The sequence below is a fragment of the Manis javanica genome, chromosome 1, assembly GCF_040802235.1.
Source record: "Manis javanica isolate MJ-LG chromosome 1, MJ_LKY, whole genome shotgun sequence".
NCBI lineage: Eukaryota > Metazoa > Chordata > Mammalia > Pholidota > Manidae > Manis > Manis javanica.
Window position 1 is genome coordinate 37,868,817 of NC_133156.1, and position 17,817 is coordinate 37,886,633.

Genomic DNA, 17,817 nt, shown 5'->3' on the forward strand with positions numbered 1-17,817 from the left:
TTATGTAAAGGGAAACTTCTGGATTTTCACTATTGAATGGATGTTGACTGTGGGCTTGTCATATATGACCTTTCTTATGTGGAGGTGCATTGCTTTTTGAGTTGAGAGCTTTTATCATGAAATCATGTTGAATATTCATTAAATGCTTTTTCTACATCTGTTGAAGTAATCATAGGAATTGTATCCTTCATTCTGTTAATGTGCAGTATCATATTTATTGATTTTCATGTGTTGAGCCACCTTTTCATCTCAGAGATGAATATTCCTTGATCATAGTGTATGATCCTTCTAATGTGCTGTTGAATTCAGTTTGCTAACATTTTGTTGAGGATTTTATCATCTGTGTTTATCAGGGATGTTGGCCTGTAAGCTTCTTTTCTTGTAGTGCCCTTATCTGGCTTTGGTATGAGAGTAATGCTGGCTTCGTAAAATGACTTTGGAAGTGTTTCCTCCTATTCACCTTTTTGGAAGAGTTTGAAAGGATTAGCATTAATTATTCTTTAAACGGTAGAATTCACCAGTGAAACCATATGATACTGGGATTTTCTTTGTTGGAGGTTTTAAATTACTGCTTCAATCTTCTTACTAGTATTTACTTTGTTCAGAGCTTATTTTTTCTTCATGATTCAGTCTTGGTAGATTGTTTCTAGGAGGTATCCATTTCTTCTAGGTTGTTCAGTTTGCTGCTACAGAACTGTTCATTCGGTTTCTTACCCTTTGAAGGTATTTCTGTTGTATCAATTGTAATGTCTCTTTGATTTATAACTTTACCTGAGTCTTCTCTTTTCTTTGTTTAACTAAAGTTTTGTCAGCTTTGCTTATCTTTTCAAATAACTAACTCATAGTTTAATTGGTCTCTATTTCATTTTTATCTTTATTTCATGTTTTTTTAAATCTCTATTTCATTTATTTCTGTTCTCATCTTTATTTTTCCTTCTGCTAACTTTAGGCTTAGTTTGCTCTTGTTTTTTGAGTCCCTTGAAGTGTAAAGTTATGTTGTTTGATATTTTCTGCCCTAATGTAGATATTTATGACTAAAATCCTCTCAGAACTGCTTTGCTATATTCCATAAGTTTTAGCATGTTATGTTCCCATATTTGTTCATCTCAACATACTTCTCAGTTTCCTCTTTGATTTCTTCTTTCACTCATTGGTTGTTCAGGAGTATGTTGTTTAATTTCCATATATTTTTTAATTTTTCAGCTTTTCTTCTGTTAGGGATTTCTAGTTTTGTATCATTGTGATCAGAAAAGATGCTTGGTTTGATTTCAGTCTTCTTAAATTTAAGATTTATTTTGTGTTCCAAAGTATGCTCTACCATGGAAAGTATTCAGTGTACATATGAGAAGAATATGTATTCTGGTACTCTTGGATGGAATGTTCTGAATATGTATTTTAGGTCCATTTGATCTATAATGTTATTAAAAACCACTGTTTCCTTATTGATTTTCTGTCTGATGATTTATCCATTGTGTAAAAAAAAGTATTGAAGTCCCCTACCATTACCTATTTCTCCTTTCAGTTTGATTAATACTAGATTTATATAGTTAGGTGTTCCAATGTTGGGTGCATATATATTTACAATTCTTATATCCTATGATGAATAAACCTCTTTATCATTGTGTAGTGACCTTCCTTTTCTCCTGTGACAGATTTTGACTGAAAGTCTACTTTGTCTGACATGCGTATAGCTACTCCTGCTGAGTTTTGGTTACCATTTTTTCCTGAATATCTTGTTCCATCCCTTCACTTTCAGCCTATGTATGTTCTTAAGGCTAAAATGAGTTTCTTGCAGGCAGCATATTTTGGATCTTGTTTTTCTGTCTATTCAGCCATCCTCTGTCTTCTGATCGGATAATTTAATCCATGTGCACTTGAAGTAAAGACTTACTATTGCCATTTCATTAATTATGTTCTGATTGCTTTGTAGTTCTTTTGTTCTTCCTATCTTGGTGTGTTCTTTTCTGATTTTTTAATTTTATTTTTTTGTTGTTATGGTATGCTTTGATTTCTTTCTCTTCTTTGGTGTATACAGGAAAGTTTGGGTTTTTTTCTTTCTTGTGATTACAATGAAGCTTATATAAAACATCTAGTAATTATAACAGTCTATTCTAAACTGATAATTACTTAACTTTAATTGCATACAAAATCACTCTACATTTTTACTCTGCCCCCCCACCATTTTATGCTTTTGATGTCATGCTTTACATTTTTTTATATTGTTTATCCTTTAACAAATTATTGTAGATGTAGTTATTTTTAATAATTTTTTCTTATAAATTTGACTCGAGTTTAAAGTATTTATGTGCCACCATTATGGTATTAGAATCTTCTGAATTTGACTATATATTTATCTTCACCAATGATTTTTATATACTTTCACTTTTCATGTTACCTAGTATCCTTTTGTGTCAACTTGAAGAATTCTGTTTATCATTTCTTATAAGACAGGTCTAGTGGTGATGAACTCCCTCAGCTTTTGTTTGTCTGGCAATGTCAGAATATTTATTACTATCAATATTCATTATTAGTAGTAAAACACTAAACATTTAGTAAGCAACTATTGAGTGCCAGATGCTATGGTAGTTGTGGATTTGCCCAGCTATGTCTCTATCACATATATAAATGAACTCCTTTTAATGATAAATAATTCGAATTGTATAATACTGAATTTTTTTCTCTTTGGCAGTATTTTTAAGGTTTCAGTGTGTAATTGCTGGATTTTGCTGTTGAATTTTAAGATTTGGCCTTTGGTTTCACACAGCCTTCCTCATCAAGGGAGCTTAAAATTATTTTTAAATCCCTGTATCCAACTGTTGTATTTTGTACCATTGATCACTGATGTGATTGTTAAAAATAAAGAGGAGCAATGCCATCATTTTTCAAGTACAGGTCTTATTTATTTCAGTCTACCATGGAGTGCCTATCATAGTCTGACCCACTTTTATTGATCAATAAATTTTATTTCCAAATAAAAGTGTGATATTTCTAGAGTCTTACTTTCAGCAAGTTGTAATACAATGAGAAATTATGAGCCAGAAAAAAATTTGGAAGGATTGATCAGTGTTTCCTGTTGAAAAGGAAAGAATGCATGGAACCATTTTTGCAACTATACCAGTATTTGCTTTACATTGTTTAATTTATTTTTAAAAGATATAGTTGCATATATTTCATTACTTGTTACCTTAAATTAATTATCAAATGTGTCAAATCTTTCTTAAAGTAATGACTTAGGTTGAGAATTATTCATTGTGTAGTATGCATATATTTGAATTTCCAAAACAGAAAATGACCTCAGCTTAGACACTATGTCTGGCCAATGGAGAAATTCTCACAACTGTGGGTCATTGATCTGTCACTGAGCCAAACTTCCTGGTCCAGATTCCTCCACAAAAAAAAAGTATCTTCAAAGTCTCCCAGATCATTTTGCCCTTGGCAATTGAAAAACAGAACTGGATTTGCTCTGTTTTGAAGAGCCAAAGCAGGGTGAGTGTCATTTCCCATAAGGTATTGTTTGTGAAATGAGCCCTTAAATGAAAGTCTGGCATAATATCACTGTTGTAATCATCTGCCATTAATTTAACTCTCATTCAACTGTTTTTGGCTTGTGTATAGTAAATACCTTTTCTATCTTTGATTAAATATTACCTCATAATATTTCTTAAGGATCCTTCCTGGGCAAGATTATAAATGTCTTGGGTGCTCCATCATCCGTGATTCACATGCGACTTTTGTCTGCCTATGGTTTTTCTTAAGTCCCTTATTAGTCTTCTCAGTCTATCTGGTGCAGACAGAGCTGATTCCTTCCCTTTAGTCCCAGGGTTATCTTATGGGGCAAATATAGCCAACACCAAGGACTTTATTCCCCGGTCATAGATTTGTTCAGGGATAAGCGTATGTGGCTGATACTATGTTTACCCTGTGAAAGGACCACCTGTGGACATCTTACTACCCAACAGAGAGAGCAAAACTGAAAATGAAGCCAGGAGAAGCCTAGAGAAGAAGGAGATAGATTCTCAATTGCATTTTAACTGCTATACTCCACCCCACCTTTAGATCCACAACTTGGAGTTACAGTTATATAGGAACCTCCCTCCTTTTTTTCCCTTAGGCTGAGTTGAATGAGCTCTGACTGCTGAAACCAAAAGGGTCCTGGTGAATGCCTTTTCTCAGGTTTGTGCCTTAAATACTTTGTGTCTGTGTATGACCCTGTGTGTGTTATATCAACCTAGTCTACCCTCTCTCGTGAGTGGCACAGCATACCTTCTCTACTCTGATCATAGCTGTCCCCACCTTGTACTCCAGGCCTTTAAGCTTTTTGCCAGACCCTGACTTGGTCATTTCTCACAATGTCATTTAGATAAACATGTAAATGTCTTAATAGGTTTTGGGAATATATCTAGTATCATATGAGAGAACTCCGTGTCCTGGATATAATATTTAACATGCCAGAAACCTAAAATGAAGTATGAAATTCAAGATAAAGAGAGTGGGGTTATAGGCATTCACGAACTTGGGTTAAAAGAACTGCATTCACTTACTTAAAAATATTTACTATGCCCTTCCTATGAGTGCAAGGAACTAGGATACAATAATGGGAAAGCAGGCCTGGTTTCTGACCTTATGGAGAATATTCATTTTCTCATTTCAAAATGCGTATAATTCATTTAAAAAACACAAATAAATATATAATCATATCTATGATAAGTCCTAGTCCTTGGGCATATATAACTACAGGTTTGGGATAACTGAATCCTAGAAGAAGTGGTAACAGTATAAATTTAGAGGTTGAATAGAAGTTAAATAGATGAGAACATGAGAATGAGGGTAACTTGCAGGATGAAGAAACATCTTTCCAGAAGGAAAGAATAGCTTTTTGAAGATTTGCAAGTGGAAAAATACATGCTATCTCTGAAGAGCTGGAAGACTGGAGAGTGGTGGCAGGTGAGACCTCAGAGGTAGACCAGGGACCAGGTCAAGCCAGGCCTTTCAAGTCAATAGTGTCAGTTGCTGTCTTTCCCTTTCAGGCAGTGGTAAGCCACTTAAAGATTTTATTTCACAAAGTGACACAATTAGGTTTATGTTTTAAAAGTTGTCACTGTAACTTAGTGATCCTTAAGTCTGGCTCATATGAGAATCATCTGGGAGTGCTCAAAATAAAATACTGTTAGCTGGTTCCTATACAATTCCAACGGAATCAGAATCTCTAGGGTGGGCCCCTGGCTCTGGACATTTTAAGAGCTGCCTCCAGATGATTCTAACATAAAACTCGCTTTTGAGAATCATAGATGTAAACTATGTAAGAGACGCACCTTAATAAGAGTGCCTGTGATAAAGAGGATCTCCAGGCTGGCTTCTCAATATAACTCAAAGTTACTGCCCCCAAACCTAGTATGATTATAAATTGCACCGACAAAAGTGTAGTACACTTCCTGAATGAGAGATGGAGTTGTTCCTCTGGCCCTGAATTAGAGCCAGCGCATCTGAAAAGTTTGTTTGCTTTTCAGCACCACATTTTAAGAGGAAACATTCCTAGAAGAAAGCAAACCAGAGGAGAAAAGAAATCTAAACCATAATGAAGAGAAATAATCCAATGGTACCAGAATGATAAACATAAAATGATAAACTATAAAAGTCAAAATAATTCATAAAAGAGAATGGTTTAAAGTCAAAGGACATCATTTATTCAAAGGGCAGATAGGAGCACCAACTACCTATCAGTCTCAGACATTGGAAAAATGGCAGGAGGCGATACAGACAAAAATGCATGTCCTCATGGAAATTTAATTCTAGTTTAGACTGAAGTTTTCTCATTCATGTCATCTTTAAGGTCAGAGTTTCTAACTGACATTTATTATCCTGTGTTATTATTTGGAGATATATTTCAGTTGTTAATTTTAGAACAACAAAAGCAGAAAAACAAGGTCAACTTCTGTGGAAGAACAAGTTAAGTTTGGCCATTGTAAGAGGGGTTTCAGAATCTATTGGCAGGGATCAGAAAGTATAATAGAAATGAGACTGATAAGTGATCTAGCTTCATGATCTCTAGAGTCCTTTACAAAACTAAAAACCAAATATAATATTAAATTATAGCAGTGTTTATTAGTTTGTGCATTTACTATGTGCCATATACTTTGCTGAATGCTTTCTAATGCATTTTCTCAAGACTTAGAACATTCATTATGCAGGTGAGGAAAAGGAAACAGTAAAAAGCTATATTTTTAAAAGTTCAAAGCACGAATCCTACAAAGATAGAGTGAAGACATGTCAAAAAGATAGAGTGAAGACATGTTAAAAGTTCAAAGCATGAATCCTACAAAGATAGAGTGAAGACATGTCAAATATTTGTTTTGACTCATTGACTAATGAGGGAATCGGTGTAATGGTAAGAATGTGTGAGGAGCTCCTTGTTCATAGGTGCATTAACTATGGAAAGTTAGCACAAAATGCTGGAATAGATGCAAAACTCATTAATGTCTTACATGGCAATAAACAATCACATTTGGGATTAATTTTTTCTACTGGAGAGAAGTAATTTGTATGTTTAACATACAAAAGTGCTCAAGGTAACAGGTAGCTATTTTATTGAATTTGGGACCTTTTTTCAGTAGTAAACAATGAATTGAACAGAACACATTTCCCCTGAGTAATTCTTGAGAGGGCATGTTAAACAATTATCACATATGATTGAGCAAAAATGTGATTCCTTGTGGCCTTATGTTCAAGTTTTGGATAATTTTTCTCAGCTTTAGAAGAACTAAGTAACTTTTCAGGATTCTCCAGCCGGTACTAATGGAGCTGACTCTCCCACTGAGGTATATGTCTCCAAATGCCCACACTGCACCGAGCCAATTAGCAAGTGTCTGGGGGAGATATTGGAGCAGCATCTTTTGGATCATCAGATCACCAATGTTGTGCCATTGTAGAGTCTGAGCTTGGTTTTTCCAGTTGTTGTATGTTTGTATTTTTAATTGATTGCTAAGACATTTATTTGTAAACCACTCAAAATTACCTCCTCCTCTTTTGTTTCCCCTAAAGGAACTGGGCACACCAAACATGACTAATAGGTAGTAAGCAGGTCATTAACCACTTGCTACTCGTCACTCTAAGGCAAGGCTATGGAACCTCAGGTAGAAACTGATTCTTTAGAATTCATAGCAGTTGCTTCCTTGGAAAGATTTCTTCCTCAATTTATGGGATTTTATTTTGTTGTTAATTTAGATTGTTGCAGGTACCAAACATGGGAATTGCAATAGTTAATTATCTCTTATTTTTAGAATGGTAATCTGGAGGTTTTAAGGTTTGGAGAACAAGTCTAGTTCTTTGCAAATGGCCCTTTGTTCAGCTTCATGTAATTTATGGCAGATTTGGTCTCACTGCTTTCCTTTGTGAGCTAATCTTGAGCAAAGACTTCAGTGTTATGTTTAGGAAATAAATGAAAAGTTGCTGTGTTGGTTGGCTTAATGTTCTAATAAGGTGTTAGGACACTGCCTTTGTTTAAGAGGATAGGCCCCTGTTATGTAAAGGGAAAGTGGCAGAAAACTAGACAATCAAATAGTTTATTCTAGAAACTCAAATGTTAGAGCACAGTTTTGCTTTTAGGTAAGAGAAAGGGTCTGGTTTTTGCTCCATTAAAAGAAAACTAAGTTGAAATGTACTTTATAGGCACTGTAATAAACACTGTACACGGATTATCTCAGCAAATTCTCAACAATTCCATTAGGTAGATTCTATTATTATCCCCATTGTACAGATGAGCAAACTGAGGTCCAGAGAGGTTAATAAGCAAGCAGACCAGAATTTTTAGCCAATAAGAGACAGAGCTCAGAATAGACCCCAAACCAATTGATTGTAAGCCTATTCTTGTGAAGGTTAGATTATACTGTCTTTCCCAGATAATGCTGGGATAGAGAAAGCCCATAGAAAATTAGTGCAAATCCCATTTTTTAGCCTCAGGTCTGGAATTAACTGTCTTTGCAACTCTGGACAAGTCATCACATCTATCTGGGCCTCCATTTCCCTGTGTAAAATGAAGGGTAGAAACAAATTGGATTGGATGGTCTCTGGGGTTCCTTTCAACTCTAAAGTTCTCTGATTCTTTAATTGCATCCTGACCTTTGAGGTATATACATGCTTCCCTCCCTACACACATCCACACACTGCTTCCCAATGCAAAAATCTAATCCTCCTGAAAGTGCCCATTGCAATCCGATGCTAAACTCAGGACCCCACCAAATCCTATTACTTGCAGCAGCCCCTCAGCAACACACAATTCTTTTAAAATCTGGTATACCAGTTCTTTAAAATACATTGCTAATAGGGTGTTTTAGGAAATAAAGTATTAATACGAAAAAAAAAAAAAAAGGTAAAGAGAAAAAGCTCAAAATAAATGAGGCTTCCTCTTTAAATCTTTTTCTACTCTGTTACCGTGACAACTTAGCTTGGACTATTTAGATATGGGGTTTCCATATAGGAGAAGAGGGGTGTCCTCTTTGTATCTTTAGAGATTTCCTCTTGTTTTATGGAACGAGGAAATGTCGAAGGTAGACCTCAAAATCCAGCAGAATGTACACAGGACATCCTACTGGTGTGACATCCAGAAATAATTACAGGTATACAGAATTAAGATGTATTCTGATTAAAGGTACACTGTTTTCTCCTTTCTTTTTCCAATAACCATAACACATATTGCAACAGCCTGTGAAATGTTGCATTTTGGGACCAACACAGTTACAGAGCAGAGAGCAACCAAAGTGCTGGAAAATAATTGCATTATTTTTAGTTGTAGGAGCCACAGATGCACACATCAGGATGAGGGACCACTCCGAAATACTGAAGCAGCCTGGAAATGCTAAAAATATTGTTCCCCCTCCAGCAATTGAAATTTTGAGCAAAGACTGAGGGAACGCAGGTAGGAAGATCAAATTAGAATTCACATCTCAGCTGCAACAGGCTCGTTAGCTGGCAACAGGATTTTTAAAAAGAAAAGTATGTGAATTCTCATATTGTCACTCTTCATATTGCAACAGGGCTGGCATAAACTCAAGGGGCTGACTGGGGTCAGCTGGGGACTGCGAATCGAAGGAGCAAGTTAAAAAGGGGCAGCATGGAACAGAAGTGAGAGAAGACTCCTCTCCAGCATCTATTGCCAAAGGAGCAGAGCCCGGAGAATGGCTGAAAAATCAGAATTGGTTCTAGAAGCAGCTTGCTTTGTGGTGGTGAATATGAGCCCAGCAGACGCCATGGGCGCTGTTGGAGGGGAGCGAGTCTGTGCTTGACACATGTGTTTCCCATTGATAGCTGGAGACAGCCCAGTAGCTCTAAGTTGGCCTGACAAAGCCATATTGAAGTACAGACAGAGTACGGTTTCAAAGCAGTCAGAAAAAGAACGGGAATGCTGTTCAGGAAATTCTTCAGGCATGGGCAGGGACTTGGCTGCAGTTCTACAGTTGGAAAATCTGACTGGAGCAGCTTCTGAGCGCAGGCTGGGCCTGCTCCCACTCTGCGGGCCCAGCGGCCGCCTCCTTCAAAGCCTCTTCAGCACACTCCGGGACTGCGGGCGATTTTCATCAGCCGCTTTGTGAAGCAGACAGGAGAGGTAGGGTGCTGTTGAGTTCTTGCATTTCCACGCTTCTCTTCACTCTCTCAGCCTGCTGTGTGTTTGCCAGTACTCTGTGTTTGTGTGTGTGTGTGTGTGTGTGTGTGTGTGTGTGTGTGTGCGCGCGCACAAGTTAGAACTCTATCACTTAAACTTTTGGTGTTTTGTTGTCATCTTTTCTTTCGTCCACCCCTTTTGAGAGCTGATTTTCAGCATGACAGAGACACTTTTGGAAGTTAGGATTTAGCTGGAAACAGGATTTTTAAAAAGAAAAGTATGTGAAATCTCATACTCCAACCTTCTGTAACTTTTTGACGTGGAAGGACAGTCCATTGGCAAAAAGATAATTTTAGATGAAACTGTGTTCTTTGCTTCAGAGAGTTTTGAGAGGGATGTTTTTAGCAGAAAATGGTTCTCATTTTAGGAGGGAGTAAGAATCTGAGGTTTCTCTTTTGGAATCCATCTTCACAGTGTGGTGGCAGATATGTGTGTGTGAGTGAGTTCCTGCCGTCTTTTATTATTATGTGCGATTTTGACTGTCATTAAGGAGCCCAGTCATACATTTGCCTGGAAATATGCAGAATCAACACTTATACTTCTGTTTCTATAATAATTTCCAATTTCCCGGGTTCAAGTAACCGGAAGTTTTGCTCTCAAAAAACAGTTCAGTATTTTTGAAATGCAGACACCTAAAGAGTAATAGAAAACAGTGGTAAAATCATTGGTAAAAGATAGACATAAAATGGTGTGAATTTTATTTGATTGATTTTGTCCCTTACTGAAAAGTGCTCTAAAAAAAATCCACAAAATTTAAATCATTCTTTCTCAAACACATCAGCAATATAGATGTTTACCCCCCCACCCCCAAAAAGCACAATATAATGTAATTGTATATAAGACACTGTTTCAGCTCAGAAAGAGATGGACTAAAATCTCACTGTGCTTTGTGATTACTGGCAGAATAATCAGTGACAGCAGGGGTGTTTCCCAAAGGGGGCTTGGCCAAGAGTCTGGTTAGGGAAATGGATGAATGAATTCTAGGGTGCTTCCTTAATAGCAGCAGAGTGGCTAGACCTCTTAGGGTGGACCTCTGTGAAGAATTAGTGTGTGTTCACTTCAGTGTGAAAATCTCTCAACATGTAGCTAATAATAGAAGGTGAGATTCATGGCTGAATGACGAATGTGGGGCAGAAGACTTTCAAAACTTGCTCTGGGTGAGACCGAAGATGAGCAGGCTGACACTGTGTCCTGCTGGTGGCAGTTGGTGCTCTCAGCCAGCATTTTTATTCTCTTTACAGTTTTGTCCTTGGAGGAGGGAATTGGGAAATGGCAGGCAGCAGGATTCCTTGTCCCAGGAGATGGCACACAGATATTTTTTTCATCAACCTCATTTTTGGTTGGGTTGGAAACAGGAAGGTTTGGTTGCTGTAGGACATGGGACAAGAAACTGGGTGCGGTTAGAAGTCAGGGCGGACAGTGACTACACTATGTTTTTTTAGTGCCTACTGAGTGAGCAAAATGCCAAGACAGATTAGCAACCAACAGGAACTACAGCAAGCCCACTGCCAGTGAAAAAAGGAGACTCAAGTGAGCTCTAAGGTCACCCTTCTCTAAATTTAGCATGTGTCAAGCGTTGAGCAGAGCAGGCGTGAAATGGCAACAACAGGTTGTATAATTACGAGCAGCAGTGCTGAAACCTTGGAAGAACCGCTATGGTTTCCCTCCGTTAGAAGTACACGAGGGAAAAGCTGAGCTCTTTTGACATTTGGAAAGGAAAAGAAAAAGGGTAGGAGGGTAAGGGAGGAGAAATCCAGGGCAGAGATGAGTCAACAAGGAGAGAGGAGTGGCCGCACCGTAAACCGTAAACCGGCAGCGAGGGCAGAGGGAGGTCTGTGAGCAGGAATGCAGCGTGCGCACTAGAAACAGCAGATTTCCCCTTGAAGTGTGTGGGTAAACCACGGCCGCAGGGAGGAGAACTGTTTTACCCTCTTCTCCATGGGAGACCCCATGGTCACCCTGCCCTGCTGTGCCTTCTGGAAAGTAATGAGCAAGCACGTTTTGTAAGCATGGCACTGCCCAAGGGTTCAGACAGTCTCAGCAAGGACGGGGCGGGCACTTAAGGTTTTATTTTTTACCCATGTTTGCTTCACCCAGAGATATTCCTGGTGGGGTGATGAGTGAAGGGCCCAGGTGGAGATGGGTGAGTCATTGCAGCGAGCAAAGCCGTCCAAGCCCTGTCCATGGCCTTTTCGTCATTAAGACAAACTTTTGAAAAGGAATATAAAATGCTACAGGTGCTTTGTTTAATAAGTGCATTTACTTTTTTTTTTTAATTTTAAAAAACATCTCCAAGGACAAGTATCATGGTGTTGGTGAAAATATCTAGTGTTAGTTTCACAAGGCAAGGTAGTTTGTGAAATCACAGACTTTAACTGTCTGGAAGGAATTTGGACCATCCTGTAGTCCAGAATTTCCAGAGTTTGAGTAATACAGAGACCCCTTTTAGTTGGAAGGTACATGCCTCTTATTGATTTAATGATTTTTATTATACTGTTACTTAAATATGTACAAACCAAAACCATGCATTTGGATATTACCTCCCTATTTTAGTCATGCTTTAACAGCTGTAATACTAAAATTTGTGAATTAAATACACAGAACAGTATCTACTGACATATAAGGCCTTACTTTTTCTTTGCCCGCGCAGATGCAGAGCACACCCGGGCAGTCGAGGCTGCTCCGACAGTAAGCCTTGGCTCTTAGGGCCAAAGCTTCCTTTCTGCTATACCTTTCTCAGCTCCTGACCTCGACTGCCTGTGCCCGTCTCCACGTATCATGCTCAGCGCAGGGCAAAGGTGCCAGGCCATGGATGGAAAAATACTCCTCCTCCTGAACCTTTCCCCATGGATCGGGGTCCCCTCCCCTGGAGACTTCCCTTTGTGTCTCAGAACATACGCCCCAACCTGGATCGTGATATTCATCAAGGGTATCACCATGACGCCAAGTCAGGGCCCATCAGGTTTCATGTAGAGTAGGAACCTTCAGACTGAGCTTTATGCCTGACAGTGACATGTCATGTCTGTTAGCAGTGAGGAGCAGGAGGCCGTCTGTGGGCCAGGCATGGACAGTTTTTGCCACCTACCCTTACATTTTTTTTTTTAATGCATAAACAAATACATTTGAAAAACACTGCTCTAGTAACCCATTTCTTCATTTTAAAGAAGTGGACACTGAGACCAGAAGATGCATTGCATGTCTAAGGGACACAGGCAGTCCAGGGCAACAGCAACGCTTCTTGTCCCTTGATTCTAAGTCTCTTGTGGATTACATGTTACATGCACCGACTCAGTAATGACAGCTGAGTGGTACTTCACAGGCTCACGCTCGAGAAAGTAACATTAGTATGGGACCTTAGCCTTAGACAGGCCCCCAGAAATGACCTGGTTCCTTGGTTTCTCAAAACCTCCTACATTAGAATTTTTAAAGTTAGAGGTGAGAAATCCCCAGATTTTTAAAAACTCTCTGAGTGACTCTGCTGAAGCCAGACACTGAGCTTGACAGAACTGAATTGAATACTGTTGTGGCTAAGTGATTATCCACTGCAGGAATGCCATTTGTAGCATTGGTGACAGATGTCAGCCAGGTATGATGGCAACACCTTCAGTGATACTCCAATGCATTGCCAAGCCGCTGGGGGTGTTGTGTCTCACCGTACATCTCCTCAGACTGAGCCAAACTTGTGTCAGTACTTGTAAGTCATGGCCATGTCAGAGCCTCCTAAGCCTGTCTCGAGGGTGGTAGTGGTACTTGGTGAAGAAGCTTGATGAAGAGACTTGAGTCGTAGAGGTAGTCAGAAGTTGTGGGGTAGGTCCAGATTCCACTTACAGCTGGATCTCAGTTTTCCCATCTGTAAAGTGGAATCAGATGCCTCTAAATTGTTTTATTTCTCACAATCTATGATTTAAAAAAATTTTAAAGCTCTCCCATTTCATTACGAACATCTTAGTCTTCCTTTCCCAAGGCTGGGCATCATGAGTTATTTCATCTGCCCCTCATTGCTCCTGTTTTCTTTACTCTTCTCTAAACACATGCCAGTTAACCTCCTCCTGACAAAAATTGGGTTCCCGTGACTCTATCCTAGTCACCTGACAAATGCATATTGCATGAACAGGACACCCACATCTATTAACCAAAGGGGCAGAGGATGACTGTAGGGAGAAGTAGCATAGTGAGAAAGAAGAGTGGATGGTGGGAAGACCTGTAGCAGGAAGATTATACTGTGAGCTGGGCCCAGGTTCCAAGCAGACAGATTTAGACTTAGGTGCTGGTTGTATGACCTTGGATAATTTACATCATCTCCATGAGCAACGATTTTAAAATGGACATGATAACATCTACTGCACAGTGTGTTGTTGAGATGATCCAAATAATACGCTGAGCACAGTGCCTTACACACAGTGAGGGCTGAAGTATTTCCTCTACAGATACTTAATATTAGCTGGATAGCATGAGGCGAACTGACAAAGAGTGAATGACTCAGACCACGATAAAGTGAAGTGCTGGGACAATCAGCAGAGGAGAGAATGCTTTACACTGAATTATCCAGGTAGCTTTTTCTGTGTTGTCTGAATTTCTCGGCAGGCTCTGCTGTCCTCTTTTTTCACCTTTGCTCCACACAGAAAGGAGATCGTTTTCATTATTATTTTCAAATTCCTTCTCTAAAGGAAGCTGTGTAGGTTGTGGCCTCTGACCTGCCCGTCACACAGGTCTGCAGGACTAGGGGAGAAACGTGTCTCCAGAGTTCACTGAATGTGTAAATCCCGTGAGACTGGTTTGCTCAGAGCTCTCTGCTGGTGGTTGTCCTAACGGAGCCCAAGGTGTGCGGGTGGATGTGGAGGTGATGGCTTTATTCTTCCTTTTAACTGATAAGGCAGTGGTGCCTATTAAGCAAGCACTTTTCTGATAAAAACAATATTGCTGGGCACTGGAAACTCCCACCTTGCTCACACTACTTTCTCTTGCCAGGGTGACAAGATCAGACACTTTTGTGAGTACCCTGACTTCCAAATAACATATTTCTGAATTCCTGGCAACCCCACAGTTACTTACTGGGGTCAAAGTATTTAACTACTGAAACTGCTCTCATGGAGCTCAGAGTAAATACATATCAGGGTTAGCTCCTTTCTCCCCAGCAGGTGACTGGGCGCCCCTGTTGTCTAACTCTGGTGGGGTTTGGTACTGGGGAAGGCCCATTCAGGGGAAGAAGCCCACTTCCTACCTAGAAGCAGCCAAGATAGGGAGGCATCCTGCCATCCTGCTGCGTTCCTCGCCTTCCTTGTTCTTACCTGGTTTTAGTCTCTTGTCACTCTCGTTCTGTACTCTTTTGAGCTCTTTGCCTTTTTTTTCTGAAGTCTGTTCCATCTTCTCGGTTGGCAGTTTTTTCTTTCCTCTGGCTTGTTCAGTGTGGTTCACCAGTTATCTGCTCCTCTCAGTGTTCAAGAGTGTCAGTTACAGACCAGCATCTGCTCAGCAAACATTTACCACCCAGTGACAAACATTAGCTCCTAACACTGGCTATGATGGTCACAGGTTCGTGGCCTCATTTTTGTCATTGATGAAGCTACTCCTGTTGTTTCCCAGGCTGAGGATGTGAACAGCTGGTAATAAGCCGGTTATAAGCTGAGGGCTCACCTATAGGCATATTTTAGCTCACAAAGTGTTTTTTAATGGACTTGGTTATGAAGCATGCAAATATAGTGTGATGGTATCTGAATGATCTAGAAAAAGCTAAGATGGGCATCCCAGTCTGGTTTCCCACAACATGGCAGAGGGGTCAGGACAGCTTCTATTCTGTGGCAGGTTTGCATTCTCCTCGTAGATGGACCCCCACCTTCATGATCTGTAGGTGTTGACATTAGTAGGCTCTCAATAGAGTTTCTCATCTGAACCACAGATCATAGAAAATGATGTGAGTGACCATGTTTTTCAGTTCCTTCAAGGCCGTATGTGTTGTACATTCTAAATGCACTGGCGACAAGTTAGGGCATCAGGACTTGGCTCTGTCAGGAGACACCCCCGAGGTGGGATCAGTACCTACTGAGGTAAATGTAGTAGGACAGCATGGTGGCCAGGAGCACAGGCCTCAGAGTTAAACATTTCTTTGGGTAACCACATCTGAGGTTAGAAATTTTAAATGTGACGTAAATCAGAATAGTTACTCCCTCTGGGAATGGGGATTGATTAGGAAGAGGCATGAGGGGGCTTTCTAGCATGATGGAAACCTCCCCTATCTTGACTGAAGATTGTTCTCACAGAGGTACAGATTTGTAAAACTTGAGCTGTATAGTTAGTAAGTTATACCTTGATAGACATTTATATATATGTGTGTGCATACCTGAAGGTATGCAAGGTACTTCACAAAGAGGCATAATAACTTTTAGCGGTTATTGTTATCATGCTCATTTTCTGCAAACTTTGTGTTAAAAAAAAAAATGACTGAAGATGAGATGAATTTCCTTTCAGACCACAGATTTCCCTGCAAATATTTGAAAGCACAAGTAACTAACGATCCTTACCAAACACAATTGTCGAGGGAGAATCTACTAGATCAATGCTAATTTTATGAAACTATTGAATCACTGTAAAAGGATGCGCCTAATTTGCCGTAGCCGTTTTTCATGATGCTGTAAAAGTTTATGGGTTTCAGAGACATATCAAAGGTGGTTTATTACCTGGGGAAAAATACCTAAACTTTGAGTACCATCAATTTTGGCTGAAATACAGTAGTTGCTGTTATATTTGTAGTACTGATGAATTTTCTTAAAATTAATATCTTCATTGAGAAAGTCTAGCCAAAACTGTTATAAAGACATGTATTTATAATTAGCCATCATGATATTCTGACCAAGTATTCACATGTATCTGGAAGCATTTAACGCACAAATTTAGAAAATAGACAGGAGCTCGGGGTTCAAATTTTTTATGCTGTGTCTTTAACAAACTGAATGAGTTTGTGTATGTTCCTTAACCTCTCTGTCTCAGTTGCCTCAGCTGTAAAACAGGGGTGATAATAATAGGCCCTACCTCATGACTATGTCTGTGAGGATTAAATCAGTTCAGTGGTGTTTAGAACAGCGTTGGACGCATAGTGACCATTGCACAAGCATTCTGTCATTAGTTTTGTGTGCTTTCTTTACGTTAGGTAACTGATGGTTTATTGTGATTTGCCCTTGGGAATTGTTCAAAGGCATATGAAAGTGATATCAAACAGGAGTTTAAGTTGAAAAGACTGAAGCCTGAAATTTATGGGAAATAGACTGTTTTCCAGTTTAGTGGACTTTGGTCTTGTTACTAACTTTGTGACCTTGATTAAGTCCTGCCACCGTCCTGAGCTTGGTTTCCTCCTCTGTTTAAAAACCATTTTGAACTCTATATTGTCCATGCTCTCATGAAGATTTGTGTCTCATTCTCTGATCTTAAGTGTTTGAGTCTTGCTCATCATTATTTTATTACACAGCTTGGTCCCCAAGTCACAGAAGAGCTGTAGTGGCTCCACTGGCGATTGTCACTGTCTGGTTCCGGTCAAAGTCAGCCACGGGGCTCTCAGAAGCACTGGTGGTGTGCATGCAGTTGGTTTGTTGAAAAGCTTCTGCCCTCCTGTTGAGAAAGCTGGCCACAGCTGAGGCCATCATGGGTAGACACAGTGTCTGTCATGTGTGTAAATGACATTATTAAGTTTGCATTTGGTGTTGGGCATCATTTTTCCTGTTGAGGGTGTTCAGTTTACATATTCTTTTCTGGTTCTCATCTTACAGCCTCAAGGACCACGTTTAGAATGATGTCTGAGTTTTATGAGCAGTCAGATCCTCAATACTCAGTATTCCTTCAAGTCTTTACTCGGATATTACCTTGACCAAGGGTCAGTCAGCCTTTCTCATGCTTTTAAAAATTGAACCTGTTTTGCTCCCCAACCTCCAACAGAGCTGATCCTCTTTTCCTGTCTTTTTTTGTCGGGGGGGTGGGGAGGGAGAGTGTTTTGCATTTTCCCATTGTCCTCATCCCCTTGGAGCATAAGTATAGTGTACTTGGATTTTCTTTTTTGTGCCATCTCTCCCATCAGTGCCTCACACCACTGCCCTGAGAATAGGAATCTGTGGTTTTGCTCATTGATGTTTTCCAGATGTCTAGAGCCATACCATGGGAGGACCTGAAGGAAAACA

At 39.6% G+C, this 17,817-nt stretch overlaps 1 protein-coding gene across 3 annotated transcripts in view; it reads left to right on the plus strand.

The window, feature by feature from the left end:
• The window catches only part of SGCD (sarcoglycan delta), a 981,442-nt gene that overhangs the window by 570,642 nt on the left and 392,983 nt on the right, over positions 1-17,817 (plus strand). The window contains exon 1 of one of the 3 annotated variants that reach the window (XM_073231315.1): positions 9,168-9,598. The exons of 1 other annotated variant lie outside the window; for it this stretch is intronic. The gene's annotated coding sequence lies outside the window, so the exon portion shown is untranslated. Of the gene's footprint in view, positions 1-9,167; positions 9,599-17,817 lie in introns of those variants that run through there. One more of the 3 variants, XM_037025143.2, reaches the window with a different exon arrangement.